We start from the raw sequence: 19,429 nt of genomic DNA, 5'->3' as shown, positions 1-19,429 counted from the left end.
TAGATGGTCCCTCTGGGGGCAATGGGAGACTGTGATAGATCATCAGGCATCAGATTTTCATAAGAAGCATACAGCTGCAGGGCATGGTGGCTCATACCTGTAATCCCAGCACTTTGGGAGGCCAAAGCAGGTGGATCCCGAGGTCAGGAGTTTGATACCAGCCTGGCCAACATGGTGAAAACCCATCTCCACTAAAAAAAAAATACAAAAATTAGCCATGCGTGGTGGTATGTGTCTGTAATCCCAGCTACTTGGGAAGCTGAGGCAGGAGAATTGCTTGAACCCAGCAGGCAGAGGTTGCAGTGAGCCAAGATCATGCCATTCCACTCCAGCCTGGATGACAAGATCAAAACTCCATCTCAATAAGTAATAATAATAATAAAAGTGAAGTGCATAATAAATGTAATGTGCTTGAATCATCCTGAAACCAACCCCCTGCCCCCAGGTCCATGGAAAAGTTGTCTTCTACAAAACTGATCTCTGGTGCCAAAAAGGTTGGGGACCACTGACCTACAGGTCTCAAAATATAGCCTGTGCCCCTCAAATAGGTACAACTATTACATGTCAATAAAAACTAAAATAAATCTATTAAAATTTAAAATTAAAAAAATGTAGGACTGAAAAGTTACCACTGGATCATGGAATAGGAAAATGAATGGTGTCCTCATTAAGGGTGGTCTCAGTGGAGAAAGAGAACAGAAGTTGGACTCAAATGGATACAGAGAGTGAGTGGGAGACAGAGTAGCTTGGGAAGTGCTGGTAACTCCTCCAGGAAGTATGCTGGGAAGGGGAGAAGTGAGGCTGGTAAGAATGGAAGGGATGCTGGCTTGGGATTGAGTGCCTTTGAAGCTGAGCATGTCCCCAGGAGCACACATGGGGAGCTACACCTCACCCTGATGGGCAGATGTGCCCCAACCTGCTCCTGACTGAGCTCCCCTGTTTCACCCTGTAGATGCAGACTCAGGACACTGTTCTTTTTGTGGCCACAGGGCATGAATCTCTCAGGGGCCAGAAGCAGCAGCTGCGCCTTGCCCAGGCTGTGTACAGAAAGGCAGTTGTGTACCTGCTGGATGACCCCCTGGTGGCTTTGGATACCCACATCAGCCAGCACATCTTCAACCCAGTCATCGTGCCTGGTGGCTACTCCAGGGAACAGTAAGTTTGGGAACATATGTCAGAAGGCACAGGGCAAAGGCAGAGGATGCCCTTAGCATCCAGTCCTAACCCAAGTTTCTCTCACCACCCCCTTCCACTTGAGTCCAATTTTCCTCTTTGTATTGGTCAGCTTTTGCTGTGATGATGCTACATAACAAACAACTCCTCAGATTTGAACAGCTTACAGCAGCAGCTGTTTCTTGCTTATGTGGCTGTGGTTTAACTACTACAACTCTGCCTTGGATGATTGGCCTGGGTCAAATGGACTCTTTGTCTTCTTGAGATAGGCTGAAGGAGTCCCCTCTGTTTGTCTATTTGGAAATGCTATTTCCAAGAAAGATGGCAGGAACACAAGAAGGGGAGCTCTCCCCACTCTGAGTCCAGGGACAATACTCGCACCCCTACCCACTGCTCCAGGAGGCTGGCCAAGCACATGTGTATAACTTTTCTTTTCTTACTTTCCTTTCCCTTCCCTTTGTTCCTCTTTCCCTTCCCCTCCCTCCCTCTTTCTCTCTCTCCCTCTCTCCTCCCTCCCTTCCTTTCTTTCCTCTTTTTGATGGAGTCTTGCTCCATCACCTAGGATGAAATGCAATGGTGCAATTTCAGCTCACTGCAACCTCCGCCTCCCAGTTTCAAGTATTCTCATGCCTCAGTTTCCCAAGTAGCTGTGACTACAGGTGTGTGCCACCATACCAAGCTCATTTTAGTATTTTTAGTAGACAGGGCTTCACCATGGTGACCTGGCTGGTCTTGAACTCCTGACCTCAAGTGATCCACCTGCCTTGGCCTCCCAAAGTGTTGGGATTACAGGCACGAGTCATGGAACATGGCCATGTATGTGTTAACTTCTAACCCTTCCCTGCCCAGACACAGATTCTTGTGACCCATGTACTCTACATCCTGCCCCAGGCTGATTGGGTAGTGGTGCTGGCAGATGGGGCCATTGTAGAGATGGGTTCCAACCAGGAACTTCCGCACAAGAAGGGGGCCCTCATGAGTCTTCTGGATCAAGCCAGACAGCTAGGAGATAGAGGAGAAGGAGGTACTAGGTGGGCTTTGCTGATTCTCTGTGCCTGGCTCTTGCAACCCTTGGGGAAAAAGGCTCAAAGGGTCCTACTGGCAAGAGTGAATGGCTCTGATCACACCCTCCCTGCAGGCTTATGCCCAGAAGCAGACGGCTCTCCAATAGGTCACCTCTCTCCAAGAAGAGCCAATAACACCATCTACAAACCAGGGGCTGTGCTAAGTGCTTCTGTAAAAAATACACTATTTCATTTGATTCTCACTGTACCCTCAGAGGCATGTGAAGTTACTGATGTCATTCTACAGATGAGCAAAGAGAGTTAAATCAGTTGCCCAACGTCACCAGATTAGAACTTGAATGTGTCCAACTCCAGAGTCTATGCTTGCAGTTGCTATGGAGAGAGCACAAGAAGGTTTTAGTGCCTAGAAAGCTACCACATGCCAGCTAGAGTTTCTAATAATCCAAAGAACACAAAGTACACTGGGTACATGACAAGGTTCTAGAAGTAAAGTTGCCAAGTCAAGCTCACCCACAATGACTGAAAAGTAGCAACTCATAGCACATCACATATATTAGCTCAATGAATCAACTTAACGCCACTGTGAGGCTGTTACTAGAATCATTTCCATTTCACAGATAAGGAAACTGAGTCCCTTTAGCCTCTTTCAGTTTTTAGCTTAGCACAGAGGTCTCAAATTTAGCTCTTCCATATTGCTGTTGATGTAAGCCTTGTTTTCTGAATGCAATTCCCTGGACATTTTCTCATCTTAAACTTTTTATTTTTATTTTATTTTATTTTTTTGAGACAGAATCTCACTCTGTCACCCAGGCTGGAGTGCAGTGGCACGATCTCAGCTTACTGCTACCTCCACCTCCCGGATTCAAGCAATTCTCCTGCCTCAGCCACCCAAGTAGTTGGGACTACAGGCACCCACCACCACACCCAGCTAATTTTTGTATTTTTAGAAGAGATGGGGTTTCACTATATTGACTAGGCTGTTCTTGAACTCCTGACCTTGTGATCTGCCTGCCTCAGCCTCCCAAAGTGCTGGGATTACAGGTGTGAGCCCCCATGCCTGGTCTCTTTTTATTCTTAATTGCTTACTATCACAAGGCTTCATTTATTTGTGGGGCAGAGATTCGGAGTGTGAGATGTCAGCAGGACATGTGGAAATTTCTCCTACTTCCTTCAAGTTCAGTAATGCATAAATAAGTTTTTGTTTTGTTTTGTTTTGTTTTTCAGAATCTGATTGTTGTACAGTAGAAGGGTGTTGCAGAGCATCTCGCTCAGAATTTTGTTGGAGAAAATTTCTTTTAACTACTTTAAAAAAAAAGATTCAATTAAGTTTTACATTTGCACAAAAACTGTGAATATTGTAGAGAGAGTTCCCATATACCCTGCATGTAGTTTTCCCTATTATTAAGATCTTACATTAATATGGTTAAATTGTTACAATTAGTAGGCCATTACTAATACATTATTATTAACTGAAGTCTGTAGTTTATTTAGATTTCCTTGTTTTTTACCTAATGTCTTTTTCCATTCTAGGGTTTGGTCCAGTGTATCACTGATGTGGTTAGGCTTTGTGTTCCCACCCAAACCTCATCTTGAATTGTAATCCCCATAATCCCTATGTGCTGAGGGAGAGACCTGGTGGGAGGCAATTGGATCATGGGAGTGGTGTCCTCCATGCTGTTCTTGTGATAGTGAATGAGCTCAAATGAGATCTGTTAGTTCTATAAGTGTCTGACATTTCCTCTTTCACATGCTCACTCTCTCTCCTGCTGCCATGTAAGACATGCCTGCTTTCCCTTCTGCAATGATTGTAAATTTCCTGGGGACTCCCCAGCCATGTAGAACTTTGAGTCAATTAAACCTCTTACCCTTATAAATTACCCAGTCTTGGGTATTTTTTTATAGCAGTGTGAGAACAGACTAATATAATCACTTTACAAAGTTATCATGTATCCTTAAACCCATGTTGGCTGTGACAGTTTCACAGCCTTGTTTTGGATTGCCTTGACAATTTTGAGGAGTGCTGGTTGGATATTTTGTAGGATACCTCTCTACTGGAAATTTTTATTGTAAAATATACATAAAATTTACCATGTCAACCATGTTTTAATACACAATTTGATAGCCTTAAGTGTAATATATTCACAAGGTTGTGCAATGATTTTATTATCATTACGCATTTTCAGAACTTTTTCATCATCTCAAACAAACTCTGTACTCATGAAAAAATAACTCCCTATTTCCCTCTCTCCTTAGTCCCTGGTAAACTCTGTTTTCTGTCTCTATAACCATTTGTAGGCACCTTATACAAGTGGAATTATACAATATTTGTCCTTTTGTGTCTGGCTTATTTCCCTTAGCAAAATGTTTTCAAGGTTCACTCATGTAGTAGCATGTCTCAGAATTTCATTCCTTTTGTTGTTGGTGTTGTTAAGGCTGAATACTATTGTATTGTCCATTCTATGTATACACAAATTTTGTTTTTTATCATTTTATTAGTTACAGGAGAGTTTTATTTCTTCTTTTGGATTTTCTGTTTTTAAATTTTCTTTATAGACATTCATGTCATCTATACACAAAGGTTGTTTATTTCTTCCTTCTTCATCTGTATACTCTGTTTCCTTTTGTTGTCTTATTTCACTAGCTAGAACTTCAGATGTAATGTTAAATAACAATGATGATAAAGGACATGTTTGTGTTGTTCCTGATCTTAGGGAGCATTAAGCTGTAGATTTTTTGTGGATGTTCTTTATCAAGTTGAAGATACTTCCCACTAGTCCTAGTTTTCTGAGAGTTGGTACCTTCAAGGGTGTTGGATTTTGTCAAATGCTTTTGCCGCATGAATTTATATGGATCCTATAATTTTTCTTCTTTAACCTCTTAATGTGCTGTTTTCATTGATTGATTTTAGAATATTGTATACTGAGAATAAATCCCACTTGCTTGTGTTGCATAATTTTGTTTAGACATTGTTGGATTATATTGCCTGAAATTTTGTTAAGGATTTAAAAATCTGTATTCATAAGGGATTCCAGTCTGTAGTTTTCCTACAATGTCTTTAACTCACTTGGTGGTACTTTGTTACAACTACCCTAAACTATATAATTTGTATTCTTTTAAATTTATTAATGTGTGTTATGGCCCAGAATGTATTCTGGCTTGGTGAACATTCCGTGAGACCATGAGAAAAGTGTGTATTCTGCTGTTATTGAAATAAGTATGCTATAAATGTCAATTACATCAAGTTGATTGATGGTGCTGTCTAGAGAAACTCTTGCTGATTTTCTGCCCGCCTAACCTATTAATTACTGAAGGAGTAGTGTTGAAGTCTCCAAATATAATAATGAATTTGTCTATTTCCCTTTGCAAGTCCAATCAGTTTTGGCCTTATGCATTTTGATACTGTTGTTAGCAACATATACACCAGGATTGTTCTGTCCCCTTGGAGAATTGACTCTGTCATTAATGCTGCTCTTTGTCCCTGATAATTTTCCTTGTTCTAATGTCATCTTTGTTTGAAATTAATATAGCTACTCCAGCTTCCTTTTGATTAGCACTAGCATAGTCTTCCTTTCTTTATCCATTGATGTTATAAATAATTTGTTATTTTTAAGATGTTTTAAAGCTTGAGTGATTTATTTACACTTATACAGTGTACTATTCATTGGCTTTCAGTGTGTTCACAGAGTTGTACACCATCAACACAATCAATTTTAATTTTTTTTCACTAGCACCCCCCAGACCCTCCAACTCCTTAGCCAATTCTCCATCATTTGCCACACCTAGGCAACAACTAATCTACTTGTGTCTCTATAGATTTGCCTTTTCTAGACATTTCCTATAATATGCAGTTATATTGAAATAGAATCCTATAGTATATGATCTTTTGTGAATGATATTAGATAATAGTTGGTCTTTTGTAAATGGCTTCTTTCACTTGGCATAATAGATTCAAGGTTCATCCATATTGCTGTATATATATGCTTCATTCTTTTTTGTTTCTGAATAATATTCGATTGTATGAATATACCAGTTTTTATTCAGCCACTAATCAGTTTATGACCATTATGGGTTTATTTTGTATTTTGGCTATTATGAATAATCCTACTATAAACATTTGTATATATACTTTTCATGTGCATTGTGTTTCATTTTGCTTGGGTGTATACTTAGTAGTGGTTGCTGGATTATGTGGTAACTCTGTGTTTAAACTATCGAAGAATGGCTAGACCATTATTCACAGTGGCTGCGCAATTTTCACATTCCTGGTAACAGTTTACGAGGGTTCGAGTTTCTCTACATCCTTGTCTACACTTGTTATTGGCCATCTTTTATTGATTGATTGATTGATTTGAGACAGAGTCTCCCTCTGTTGCCCAGGCTGGAGTTCAGTGGTGTGATCTCTGCTCACTGCAACCTCTGCCTTCTGGGTTCAAGTGATTCTCCTGCCTCAGGCTCCTGAGTAGCTGGGATTACAGGCATGTGCCACCATGCCCGGCTAATTTTTTGTATTTTTAGTAGAGACTGGGTTTCACCATGTTGGCCAGGCTGGTCTCAAACTCCTGACTTCGGGTGATCCACCTGCCTTGGCCTCCCAAAGTGCTGGGATTAAAGGTGTGCCACTGCACCTGGCTGTCCATCCTTTTGGATGGCCATTTTAGTGGGTGTCAAGTGGCATTTAATTTTGGTTTTAATTTTCATTTCTTTGAAGACTAACAATATTGAGCATCTTTTCATGTTCTTTTTGGCTATTTGTGTATGTTCTTTGGAGAAATCCCTATTCAAGATTCTTTGTCCATTTTTAATGGGTTGTCTTTTTTATTTTATTTATTCATTTTTCTGAGACAAGGTCTTACTCTGTCACCCAGGCTTGTGTGCAGTGGTGTGACCATGGCTTTCTACAGCCTTGATCTCCCAGGCTCAAATGATCCTCCCATCTCAGTCTCCTGAGTAGTTGGGACTACAGGCATGAACCACTGGACACAGCTAATTTTTATTTATCTATTTCCTTTTTTTTTTTTTTTTTTTTTTTGGTAGAGATAGGGTCTCGCTCTGTTACCTTGGCTGGTCTGCAACTTCTGTGCTCAAGTGATCCTCCTGCCTTCGCCTCCAAAGTGCTGAAATTACAGGCATCAGCCACTGCACCCACCTGTTTTTGGATTTTAAGAGTTCTTTATATAGTCTAGACACAAGTTTTTTATCAGATATATAATTTGCAAGAATTTCTCCTCTTCCTGTAGTTTGTCTTCTTACTTTATTTATGGTATTTTTTGAAACAAAGGGTTTTTAGTTTGATAATGTCTAGTTTATCTATTTTTCTCTTTTTGGGGGGGAATAATGCTTTTGGTTGTCATAGCTAAGAATCCATCAAAGATTCTAGAATTGTAATTCAAGGTCATAAGGATTTAAACCAACGGTTTCTTTGAAGAGTTTTAGAGTTTTAGCTCCTAAGTTTAGGTCTTTGATCCATTTTAATTTTTGTATATGATGTGAGGTAAGGCTCTAACTGCACTGTTTTACACTAGGATATCCAGTTGTCTCCCCATCTGTTGAAGATGATTCTTTTCCCATTGAATGGTCTTGCAACCTTGTTAAAGATCAGTTGACCATACACACATGAAGGATTATTTCTGGACGTCCATTTTATTCCAAAACAATTGGAATTATTAACTGCTTACGTGTTTCAGGCCTGATCCTAAACATGAATTCATTTGCTTCTCACAATAACTGTGAAGTGGGCACTATACTCATTCCCTTTTGACAGATGGAGTGGCCAAGATACAGAGTGTTTTGCCTAAGGCCACATAAGTAACTACTAAGTGGCAGTGCAAGTGTAAGAATTTAGGTTGACTAACTTGAGAGCCTGATATCTTAGCCGTGCATGCTGTAAATAAAAGTTAGAAATCAAAACTTTAGAATTCCACTGAAGAGTTCACTTTAAGCAAACGGAGTGAAGGTCAGATTAGCCACTAAGGGTTTGAAAAGCAAAACAGGGAGGGACTTCCTCACCAGCTTGCTTTCTGTGGAGTAGCGGCAATGGACCTACCTTTTTTGGTTGAAACTCCTACAACCCCTACCCCAAATTGATAATTTGCACTGGCTGTAAGTCGAATTTGCATAGTTCCTGGGGCAGTGCTGAGTGGTGCAAGCGAGAGTCGGGCCCACTGCTAGAGCCTCCCACTGCTATTCGCACAGAACCTGGGAGTGGGAAGGTGTAGGCGCCGGACGGGAGGTTGCCCGGGATGTGGAAACTCGCGCGCGGGAAGATGCGTCGTTACCTCGGTAACCGCGTTCCAGTTGCCAAAGGTAGCAGGGCGAGGTCTTGGTCTCACGGTGAGTTTAACTCCAGGCTCCTGGGGAGTGTCTGGGATCCGGCGAGTAGGACACCTAACCTCCTTTATCTTCGAGTCTGAAACTCTCTGCCTCTTTTACAGAGAAGCAGTGTTCCAGGGACTCGGCTCCCGCCACCCGTTCAGCAACCTGTCCAGTCTACACCTGGACCCGACCTCCTCGCTTTGGAGGAAGAATATAAGTAAGAAATCCAGCAGTTGAGCTTTCTTTCTTTCTTTCATCTAAATGAGGCTGCTTACAGGTACTTTTTCTGAAGACTGGCTGCATCTTCAGGACCACTCACTCTGCAGCATTCCCTTATCATCTAGTTCACTGGCTGGTTTATCCTTTCTTTTTCACCTGAGTAATTCACCTGTGTCTTAGAAGATATTTGAAGTAGGCGAAAATTTAGCCCAAGTAAACAGCAATATGCTTTTGGAAGTTATTTGAGTAGCAGGAATTACCACGAATAGTTCAGTTTCTAGCTTAGGTTATTTCGCTTAGTAGCAAGTTCATAGAGTTTACCTTATGTAAATTTCCTTTACATTGGTTTCTAAATTGACCTAATGCTTCCCAGTGCAATCAGAGTTACCATTCTCCTTCAAATTTTCCTTATCTGGTCTCAGTGTAATTACAAGTATCTTGACAAACTTTCATTCTTGGCCCATTCCACTCATCATCCCTAAGTTTTCACACAGCAGCCAATGTAATCTTTTAATTTGATCATGTAATTCCTTTGCTTGAAACTCTGCAGTGGTTTCCTGTTGCACTTTAAAAGCTCCTCCTGCCCGCTTTTTGCTTGATGTTATTCCCGCTCCCATTTCCCCTGCTAAAACTCTCCAGCTTAACTGGCCTTTTAGTCTAAAAACTCTCAGATTTTTTTCTGTCTCAGGAAAAAGACAATTCACACAGGCCTTCAACCTGTATTGTGAGTGGCCTTCTTTGACCATGCTAAGTAGGCTCTCTTGTTGGTCTTTTTCATCATCTTACTGATTTTTCTTTCTAGTTAGCATAATTTGTTACAATAAACTCATTTGTTAATTTCTTTTTTGTCTGTCTTTTCCACTGGACTGTAAGTTCCAAGGGCAGAGACCATGTCTTTTATTTGCCTTTGTGCATACCCTTATAAAAAAGTGTCTTTTAACAACTCCCTTTCTTTTTAATTTAATATAAAATAAGTAGTTTAAAATTTGGAAATAGTTGGCAGTTTGTATCAGAGAGTTAAACTAGAGTTACTGTATGATCTATATATGATGTATATTTAAAATTAAAGCATATTTGAAATGAAAACTGAAGAGTACTATGTTTAGATGAACTATACACCAATTTACCACAGCAAGTAGGAAGATAATCATATCTTCTTCTCTCTGATCAAATGGGCCTATTATCCTAGTTCACAAGTGTACTTAAGCAACTTCATCTGTTGTCTATATATACTTATCAGCTGTGTGTGAATCAAAACGGTTATTTTCATGTTATTATACATATAGTATTAAATACCTGGATTAGGTTTGTCGGTTATTTGAGAGTATATTTTGCACCTGGCTCTGGTGCATCGTTAGGGATATAGTCCTGCTTAAAATAAGAAATATACAGGGGCTATTATTCTAGCATGGGTTGTTTTATAAAGCGAGATAGCTAAACAGTATTACATGGTGTCCAGTTGTTACTTGTTCTGTTGTCTGTACTCTGAGTTGTGCGCATGTGAAGCACATGAACGGAGTAACTCTCTACACTACCTGAATCTTCTAGAGTACTTCTGTGTCAGGTAGAAGAGTAAAATGTCGGCCGGGCACGGTGGCTCAAGCCTGTAATCCCAGCACTTTGGGAGGCCGAGGCGGGTGGATCACAAGGTCAAGAGATCGAGACCATCCTGGTCAACATGGTGAAACCCCGTCTCTACTAATACAAAAAATTAGCTGGGCATGGTGGCGCGTGCCTGTAATCCCAGCTACTCAGGAGGCTGAGGCAGGAGAATTGCCTGAACCCAGGAGGCGGAGGTTGCAGTGAGCCGAGATCACGCCATTGCACTCCTGCCTGGGTAACAAGAGCGAAACTCCGCCTCAAAAAAAAAAAAAAAAAAAAAAAAAAATGTCTGGCCATCCCTATAAGGAAGAATATGAGATTATAACAATATAGTATCTATTTTGCCACCTGTTGTCTTGGTATTAGTCATTAGAACACTACTTCCCAGGGACCTGAATCCAAAACCTTTTGCAATTCTGCTCCTGTTGGAGGAAATAATCACTATTTGAGAGGACAGACTAAGGAAGATGCCAATCACTCAAGTGGATAGATTTTTCAATCTTCATTCCTATATTATAACACGAATAGCTAAACAATAAGATTACATGATAACTGGTAGGGCAAGCCCCCTCATAAATCCCAGTTACATTGGATTTACAGATTAATTTGCAGGTAACGGACTTATTTATGCTATTGAACCTTCCATGAATATGATACTTCTCCATTTACAGGTTTTTTTTTAACCTTTAATAGTGTTTTGTTTTACTACATAAAATTCTTACATATATAATTTGCTTCAAGAGGCTGAATAGTTTTTGTTGCTATATAATAAGTGGAATTTTTTCTATTATATTTTCTAATTGGTTATAAATGTAGGATTTTTAGATGTTGGTGCTACATCTGTATTTACATACACACACAGATCTTCAGTCCTACGGGACTCTCTTATTCATTCCATGAAGTCCCTTGGATTTTTGATGAAGGCAGTTATATGCAAATTATGATCATTTTCTCCCTTGATAATTCTCCTGCATTCTCACTTTTTCTCTATTTAGGACTTCCTATGTAATATGGAATAGAAAAAGTGATGGTGAGCTTCCTTACCTTGTTTATGATTTTGAGAAGCCCACTTTTAATAATCACTACATTTGAAGTTTGCTCTAGGGTTTTGGTAGATTATTTTTTTCCATTTAAAATTCTTCCCCTTACTTCCTTATTTGAGTGAGTGTTAAATGTATCAAAACTTCTTTTTTCCCCAATTAATTCAGGTGGTGGTATGTTCTTTTTCCCTCCTTTAATGTTTTAACATACTGAACTGCAAGGGCAGCTTTCTTGTTTTCCTTTAAAGATTGCTAGATTTGATTGGTATAATTTTTTATCTGGGTTTTTGCATCTATGAATAAAAGTGAAATGGGTATTATACTTTTTTCTAATTCTTGTTCTTTCTGTTTTTGATATCATTATTATTCTGGCTGGATGAAATAAACTGAATAGTTTTCTTGTTTTGTATCTTCTCTTCGAAACTTTTTATCTTAGAGATTTTTTGCCCTTTGATTAAAATTGTGAAACTGTGTCAGTCCAGTGTTCTTTTGTCAAGGAGACTCTTTTTGTCTATGAATTTAGCTCCTTTTTTTTTCTTTTTTTTTAAATACACTCTTTGTTTAAGAAATTTTAGGTTTACATAAATGTTGCAAAGACAGTACAGTGAGTTCTCCATAGCCTTGGCTTAGTTTGACCTATTATTAAGACATTATGTTAGTATAATGCATATATCATAATAAGCCAGTATACATAATGAATTATTTATTTATTATTGCATGTTAGGTTTTGGGGTACATGTGAAGAACATGCAATATTGTTGCATAGGTACATACGTGGCAGTGTGATTTGCTGTCTTCCTCTTCTTCATCTATATCTGGCATTTCTCCCCATGCTATCTCTCCCCGACACCCCACCCACCACTGTCCCTCCCCTATTTCCCCACAACAGACCCCAGTGTGTAGTACTCCCCTCCTTGTGTCCATATGTTCTCATTGTTCAACACCCACCTATGAGTGAGAACATGTGGTGTTTGATTTTGTGTTCTTGTGTCAGTTTGCTGAGAATGATGGTTTCCAGGTTCATCCATGTCCCTACAAAGCACACCAACTCATCGTGTTTTATGGCTGCATAATATTCCATAGTGTATATGTGCCACATTTTTCCTGTCCAGTCTATCATCGATGGGCATTTGGGTTGGTTCCAGGTCTTTGCTATTGTAAACTGTGCTGCAGTGAACATTCATGTGCATGTGTCCTTATAGTAGAAAGATTTATAATCGTTTGGATATATACCCAGTAATGGGATTGCTGGGTCAAATGGAATTTCTATTTCTAGATCCTTGAGGAATCGCCACACTGTCTTCCACAATGATCAAACTAATTTACACTCCCACCAACAGTGTAAAAGTGTTCCTATTTCTCCACATCCTCTCCAGCATCTGTTGTCTCCAAATTTTTTAATGATCGCCGTTCTAACTGGCATGAGATGGTATCTCAATGTGGTTTTGATTTATATTTCTCTAATGATCAGTGATGATGAGCATTTTTTCATATGTTTGTTGGCCTCATGTATGTCTTCTTTTGTAAAGTGTCTGTTCATATCCTTTGCCTATTTTTGAATGGGCTTGTTTGTTTTTTTCTTGTAAATCTGTTTTAGTTCTTTGTAAATTCTGGATATCAGCCCTTTGTCAGATGAGTAAACTGCAAAAATTTTTTTGCATTCTGTTGGTTGCCAATTCACTCTAATGACTGTTTCTTTTGCTGTGCAGAAGCTGTGGAGTTTGGTTAGGTCCCATTTGTTGCCAATGCTTTTGGTGTTTTGGTCATGAAGTCCTTGCCTACGCCTATGTCCTGAATGGTTTTGCCTAGATTTTCTTCTAGGGTTTTTATGGTGTTAGGTCTTATGTTTAAGTCTTTGATCCATCTGGAGTTAATTTAAGTGTAAGGTGTCAGGAAGGGGTCCAGTTTCTGCTTTCTGCACATGGCTAGCCAATTTTCCCAACACCATTTATTAAGCAGGGAATCCTTTCCCCATTGCTTGTTTTTGTCAGGTTTGTCAAAGATCCGATGGTTGTACATATGTTGTATTGCCTCCGATGCCTCTGTTCTGTTTCATTGGCCTATATCTCTGTTTTGCTACCAGTACCACGCTGTTTTGATTACTGTAGCCTTGTAGTATAGTTTGATGTCCGGTAGTGTGATGCCTCCCGCTTTGTTCTTTTTGCTTAGAATTGACTTGGCTATGCAGGCTCTCTTTTGGTTCCATATGAAGTTTAAGGTGGTTTTTTCCAGTTCTGTGAAGAAGGTCATTGGTAGCTTGATGGGGATAGCGTTGAATCTGTAAATTACTTTGGGCAGTATGGCCATTTTCACGATATTGATTCTTCTTAACCATGAACATGGAATGTTTCTCCATCTGTTTGTGTCCTCTCTTATTTCGTTGAGCAGTGGTTTGTAGTTCTCCTTGAAGAGGTCCTTTACGTTCCTTGTTAGTTGTTTTCCTAGGTATTTTATTCTCTTTGTAGCAATTGTGAATGGCAGTTCGTTCTTGATTTGGCTCTCTTTAAGTCTGTTATTGATGTATAGGAATGCTTGTGATTTTTGCACATTGATTTTGTATTCTGAGACTGCTGAAGTTGCTTATCAGATTCAAGAGATTTTGGGCTGAGACTATGGGATCTTCTAGATATACAATCATGTCGTCTGCAAATAGAGACAATTTGGCTTCCTCCTTTCCTATTTGAATACCGTTTATTTCTTTTTCTTGCCTGATTGCTCTGGCTAGATCTTCCAGTACTATATTGAATAGTGGTGCTGAGAGAGGGCATCCTTGTCTAGTGCCAGATTTCAAAGGGAATACTTCCAGTTTTTGCCCATTCAGTATGATATTGGCTGTTGGTTTGTCATAAATAGCCTTTATTATTTTGAGATACATTCCATCAATAGGTAGTTTATTGAGGGTTTTTAGGATAAAGGGTTGTTGAATTTTGTCAAAGGCCTTCTCTGCATCAATTGAGATAATCATGTGGTTTTTGCCTTTGGTTCTGTTTATGTGGTGAATAACGTTTATAGACTTGCATATGTTGAACCAGCCTTGCATCCCTGGGATGAATCCTACTTGATCATGGTGGATAAGCTTTTTGATGTGCTGTTGCAATCAGCTTGCCAGTATTTTATTGAAGATTTTTGCATCTATGTTCATCATGGATATTGGCCTGAAGTTTCTTTTCTTGCTGAGTCTCTACTGGGTTTTGGTATCAGGATGATGTTGGTCTCATAAAATGATTTGGGAAGGATTCCCTCTTTTTGGATTATTTGGAATAGTTTCAGAAGGAATGGTACCAGCTCCTCTTTGTATGTCTAGTACAATTCGGCTGTGAACCCATCTGGACCTGGGCTTTTTTTGGGTGGTAGGTTCTTAATTGCTGCCTCAACTTCAGACCTTTTTATTGGTCTATTCAGGGTTTCGACTTCTTCCTGGTTTAGGCTTGGGAGGAGGCAAGGGTCCAGGAATTTATCCGTTTCTTCCAGGTTTACTAGTTTATGTGCATAGAGTTGTTTGTAATAATCTCTGATGATGGTTTGATTTTCTGTGGAATCTGTGGTGATATCCCCTTTATCGTTTTTTATTGCATCTATTTGGTTGTTCTCTCTTTTCTTTTTTATTAATCTGGCTAGTGGTCTGTCTATTTTGTTGATCTTTTTGAAAAACCGGCTTCTGGATTTATTGCTTTTTTGAAGGGTTTTTTGTGTCTCTATCTCCTTCAGTTCTGCTCTGATCTTAGTTATTTCTTGTCTTCTGCTAGGTTTTGAGTTTTTTTGATCTTGCTCCTCTAGCTCTTTCAATTTTGATGATAGGGTATTAATTTTAGATCTCTCCTTGCTTCTTATGTGGGCACGTATTGCTATATATTTTCCTCTAGACACTGCTTTAAATGTGTCCCAGAGATTCTTGTATGTTGTGTCTTCGTTCTCGTTGGTTTCAAAGAACATCTTTATTTCTGCCTTCATTTTATTGTTTATCCAGTCAACATTCAGGAGCCAGTTGTTCAGTTTCCATGAAGCTGTGTGATTCTGAGTTAGTTTCTGAATTCTGAACTCTAACTTGATTGCAGTGTGGTCTGAAAGACTGTTTGTTATGATTTCCATTCTTTTGCATTTGCTGAGGAGTGATTTACTTCCAATGATGTGGTCAATTTTAGAGTAAGTGTGATGTGGTGCTGAGAAGAATGTATATTCTGTGGATTTGGGGTAGAGAGTTCTGTAAATATGTATTAGGTTTGCTTGGTCCAGGTCTGAGTTCAAGTCCTGGATATCCTTGTTAATTTTCTGTCTCGTTGATCTGTCTAATATTGACAATGGGGTGTTAAAGTCTCCCACCATTATTGTGTGGGAGTCTAAGTCTCGGTAAGTCATTAAGAACTCGCCTTATGTATCTGGGTGCTCCTGTATTGGGTGCATATATATTTAGGATCGTTAGCTCTTCTTGTTGCACTGATCCTTTTACCATTATGTAATGTCCTTCTTTGTCTCTTTTGATCTTTGTTGCTTTAAAGTCTATTTTATCAGAGATGAGAATTGCAACTCCTGCTTTTTTTTTTGCTCTCCATTTGCTTGGTAAATCTTCCTCCATCCCTTTATTTTGAGCCTTTGTATATCCTTGCATGTGAGATGGGTTTCCTGGATACTGCACACTGATGGGTTTTGGCTTTTTATCCAATTTGCCAGTCTGTGTCTTTTGATTGAGGCATTTAATCCATTTACATTTAGGGTTAATATTGTTACGTGTGAATTTGATACTGCTATTTTGATGCTAGCTGGCTGTTTTGCCCATTATTTGATGTAGTTTCTTGATTGTGTTGATGCTCTTTACCATTTGGTATGTTTTCAGAGTGGCTGGAACTGGTTGTTCCTTTCTATGTGTAGTGCCTCTTTCAGGAGCTCTTGTAAAGCAGGTCTGGTGGTGATGAAATCTCTGAGTACTTGCTTGTTCGTAAAGCATTTTATTCTCCTTTGCTTATGAAGCTTAGTTTGGCTGGATATGAAATTCTGGGTTGAAAGTTCTTTTCTTTAAGGATGTTGAATATCGGCCCCCACTGTCTTCTGGCCTGTAGGGTTTCTGCTGAGAGATCTGCTGTGAGTCTGATGGGCTTCCCTCTGTGGGTAACCTGACTTTTCTCTCTGGCTGCCCTTAGCATTTTCTCCTTCATTTCAACCCTGGTGAATCTGACGATTATGTGCCTTGGGGTTGTTCTTCTTGAGGAATATCTTTGTGGTGTTCTCTGTATTTCCTGGACTTGAATATTGGCCTGCCCTGCTAGGTTGGGGAAGTTTTCCTGGATAATATCCTGAAGAGTATTTTCCAGCTTGGATTCATTCTCTTGGTTACATTCAGGTACATCTATCAAAAGTAGATTAGTTCTTTTCACATAGTCCCATATTTCTTGTAGACTTTGTTCATTCCTTTTTACCCTTTTTTCTCTAATCTTGCCTTCTCATTTTATTTATTTCATTGAGCTGATCTTCGACCTCTGATATCCTTTCTTCTGATTGGTCAATATGGCTGTTGAATCTTGTGTATGCTTCGCGAAGTTCTTGTGTTGTATTTTTCAGCTCCATCAATTCGCTTATATTCATCTCTAAGTTGTCCATTCTCATTAGCATTTTGTCAAATCTCTTTTCTACGTTCTTAGTTTCTTTGCACTGTGTTAGAACATGTTCTTTTAGCTCTCAGAAGTTTCTTACTACCCACCTTCTGAAGCCTGATTCTGTCATTTCATCACACTCATTCTCCATCCAGCCTGTTCCCTTGCTGGTGAGGAGTTGTGATCCCTTGTAGGAGGAGAAGTGTTCTGGTTTCTGGTGTTTTCATCCTTTTTGTGCTGGTTTCTTCCCATCTTTGTGGATTTATCCACCTGTCGTCTTTGTAGTTGCTGACTTTCAGATTGGGTCTCTGAGTGGTCATCCAGTTTGTTGATGATGAAGTTATTTCTGTTTCTTAGTTTTCCTTCTAACAGTCTGGCCTCTCTGCTGTGGGACTGCTGAGGTCCACTCCAGGCCCTGACTGCCTGGGGATCAACTGCAGCAGCTGCAGAGCAGTAAGGGTTGCTACCAGTTTCTTCTTCTGCTATCTTTGTTTCAGGAGGATGCCCGCCAAATGTCAGTCTGATCTCTCCTTTATGAGGTGACTCTTTGGATATACAGGGGTCAGGGAGCTGCTTGAGGAGACAGTCTATCCTTTTTAGGAGCTCAAGTGCTGAGCTGTGAGCTCCGTTGTTCATTCAGAGCTGCTGGGCAGGTACGTTTAAGTCTGTTGCAGCAGAACTCATAAACCCCTTTTCTTTCCCAGGTGCTCTGTCCCAGGGAGTGAGGGCTTTATTTATGAGTTTCCATTGTGCTGCTGCCTTTTTTTCAGGGCTGCCCTGCCCAGCAAGGAGGCAGCCTAGTCACTGTCTGCCTGCAGAGGCTTTGCTGAGCTGCTGTGGGCTCTGCCCAGCTGCCCTGTGAACTTCCCTGCAGTCCTGTTTATATGGGTGTGGTTAGAACTGCCTCAGCAGTGGTGGCCCACCTCTGTAATGGCGAACTCTCTCTGTAATGGTGGGTTGCCTTGGCAATGGCAGGCTGCCTCAGCAATGGCGTGGACTACCTCTGTAGTGATGGAGTGCCTTGGTAATGGCAGACGCGCCTCCCCCACAGAGCTAGACTGTCCTGGGTTCAGCTGTGCTTGCTGTGAATCTCTCAACCCAGAGCATTTCCAATTGCTGGGTTTTTTTTGTGGGGTGGGACCAGCTGAGCCTGATCACCTGGCTCCCTGCCTCAGAGCCTTTTTTTTTAGTTGAATGGTCGACTCTCTCCCAGGTGTTCCAGTCGCCTGTTGAAAAGGCACCGGGAGCTGTGTGATTTCCTGTGCAGCGACCCACTGCCCAGGCTGAACGGCAGCGCTGAGATTTGTGGCACTTTTTTGCTGAGGAATCTCCTGGCCTGGCTCCCTGTTTCAGTCCGCTTTTTAATCTGATGAATGGGCGACTCTGCCTTCCTGGAGCTCCAATTGGCCAGCTTAAAAGGACACCCAGACCAGTGTATTTTGTACGGAGAACTGCTGCACCGGGGCACCAGCAAAACAGCCGTGCTGGCCAAAACAGCCACGCTGGTGACCCATGGGGCTCCTCCACCTGGGAATCTCCTGGTCTGCGGGCAATAAAAATCTGTCTGGAAATGCGGCATCCACTCACCCTCTGTGCTTTCACTGGGAGCTGCAATCCTGAGCTGCTCCTAATCGGCCATCTTGGATCTTCCTGAATTTAGATTCTTTAATGATTACTCATCTATTTAGATGTTCTATTTCTAGAATAATTTTTGGTTCTAGAAAGGTGTGCATGTGTGTTTTAAAATATATTAGCATAAACTGACTCTATGTTTGTATGTTTGAAATCTTGACTGTATCTATAACCATGTACACCACTTCTTTTGGTAGCTTTCCAATATTGTTTATTTTTGTCTTTTTCTATCAAGGTTCCTGGGAGATTTATCTGTGTTATTGGTCTTTTCAGAGAACCAGTTTTAGTTTTCTTGGTAATCTGTGCTATTGTAAAATTTCATTAATCTTTATAGAAATAAAGAAAGACAGATGATCTAACTGGGATGGATTAATTTTTTTTTTTTTAATTTCTTGACCTCATTTATTGTTTTCTTATTTTTTAATAGATATATTTAAGTCTTTAAATTTCTCTCCAACTATAGCTTAACTACGTTGCAGGATGTCTTTTGACGTGTATTTCTCTTATGGTTATTAAGTTCTAAATATTATGCGGTTTTCATAGTGATTATTTAGAAGTGTGTTTTTTTATTTTGCAAGCACATAGAGTTGTTTACTGTTGTCTGCTTTTTACTGCTCTAAGTATGTATGTGACAGGGTCCTGCTCTGTTGCCCAGGCTGGAGTGCAGTGGTGCAATTATGGCTCACTGCAGCTTTGACCTCCTGGACTCAAGAAGTTCTCCCACCTCAGCCTCCCAAGGAGTTGGGACTACAGGCACATGCCACCATGCCAGGCTAACTTTGTTTGTTTGTTTGTCTTTGAGGCAGGGTCTCACTCTGTTGCACAGACTGGAGTGCAATGG

The 19,429-nt window shown here is 40.3% G+C and overlaps 1 pseudogene; it reads left to right on the top strand.

Moving 5' to 3' along the window:
* The window catches only part of LOC105711999 (uncharacterized), a 185,065-nt pseudogene that overhangs the window by 33,273 nt on the left and 132,363 nt on the right, over positions 1-19,429 (top strand).

Source organism: Aotus nancymaae, unplaced genomic scaffold (assembly GCF_030222135.1).
Source record: "Aotus nancymaae isolate 86718 unplaced genomic scaffold, 86718_ANA_hifiasm-v0.15.2.pri h1tg000016l, whole genome shotgun sequence".
Taxonomy (NCBI): Eukaryota; Metazoa; Chordata; class Mammalia; order Primates; family Aotidae; genus Aotus; species Aotus nancymaae.
This window is presented reverse-complemented; position numbering and strand designations above follow the sequence as displayed.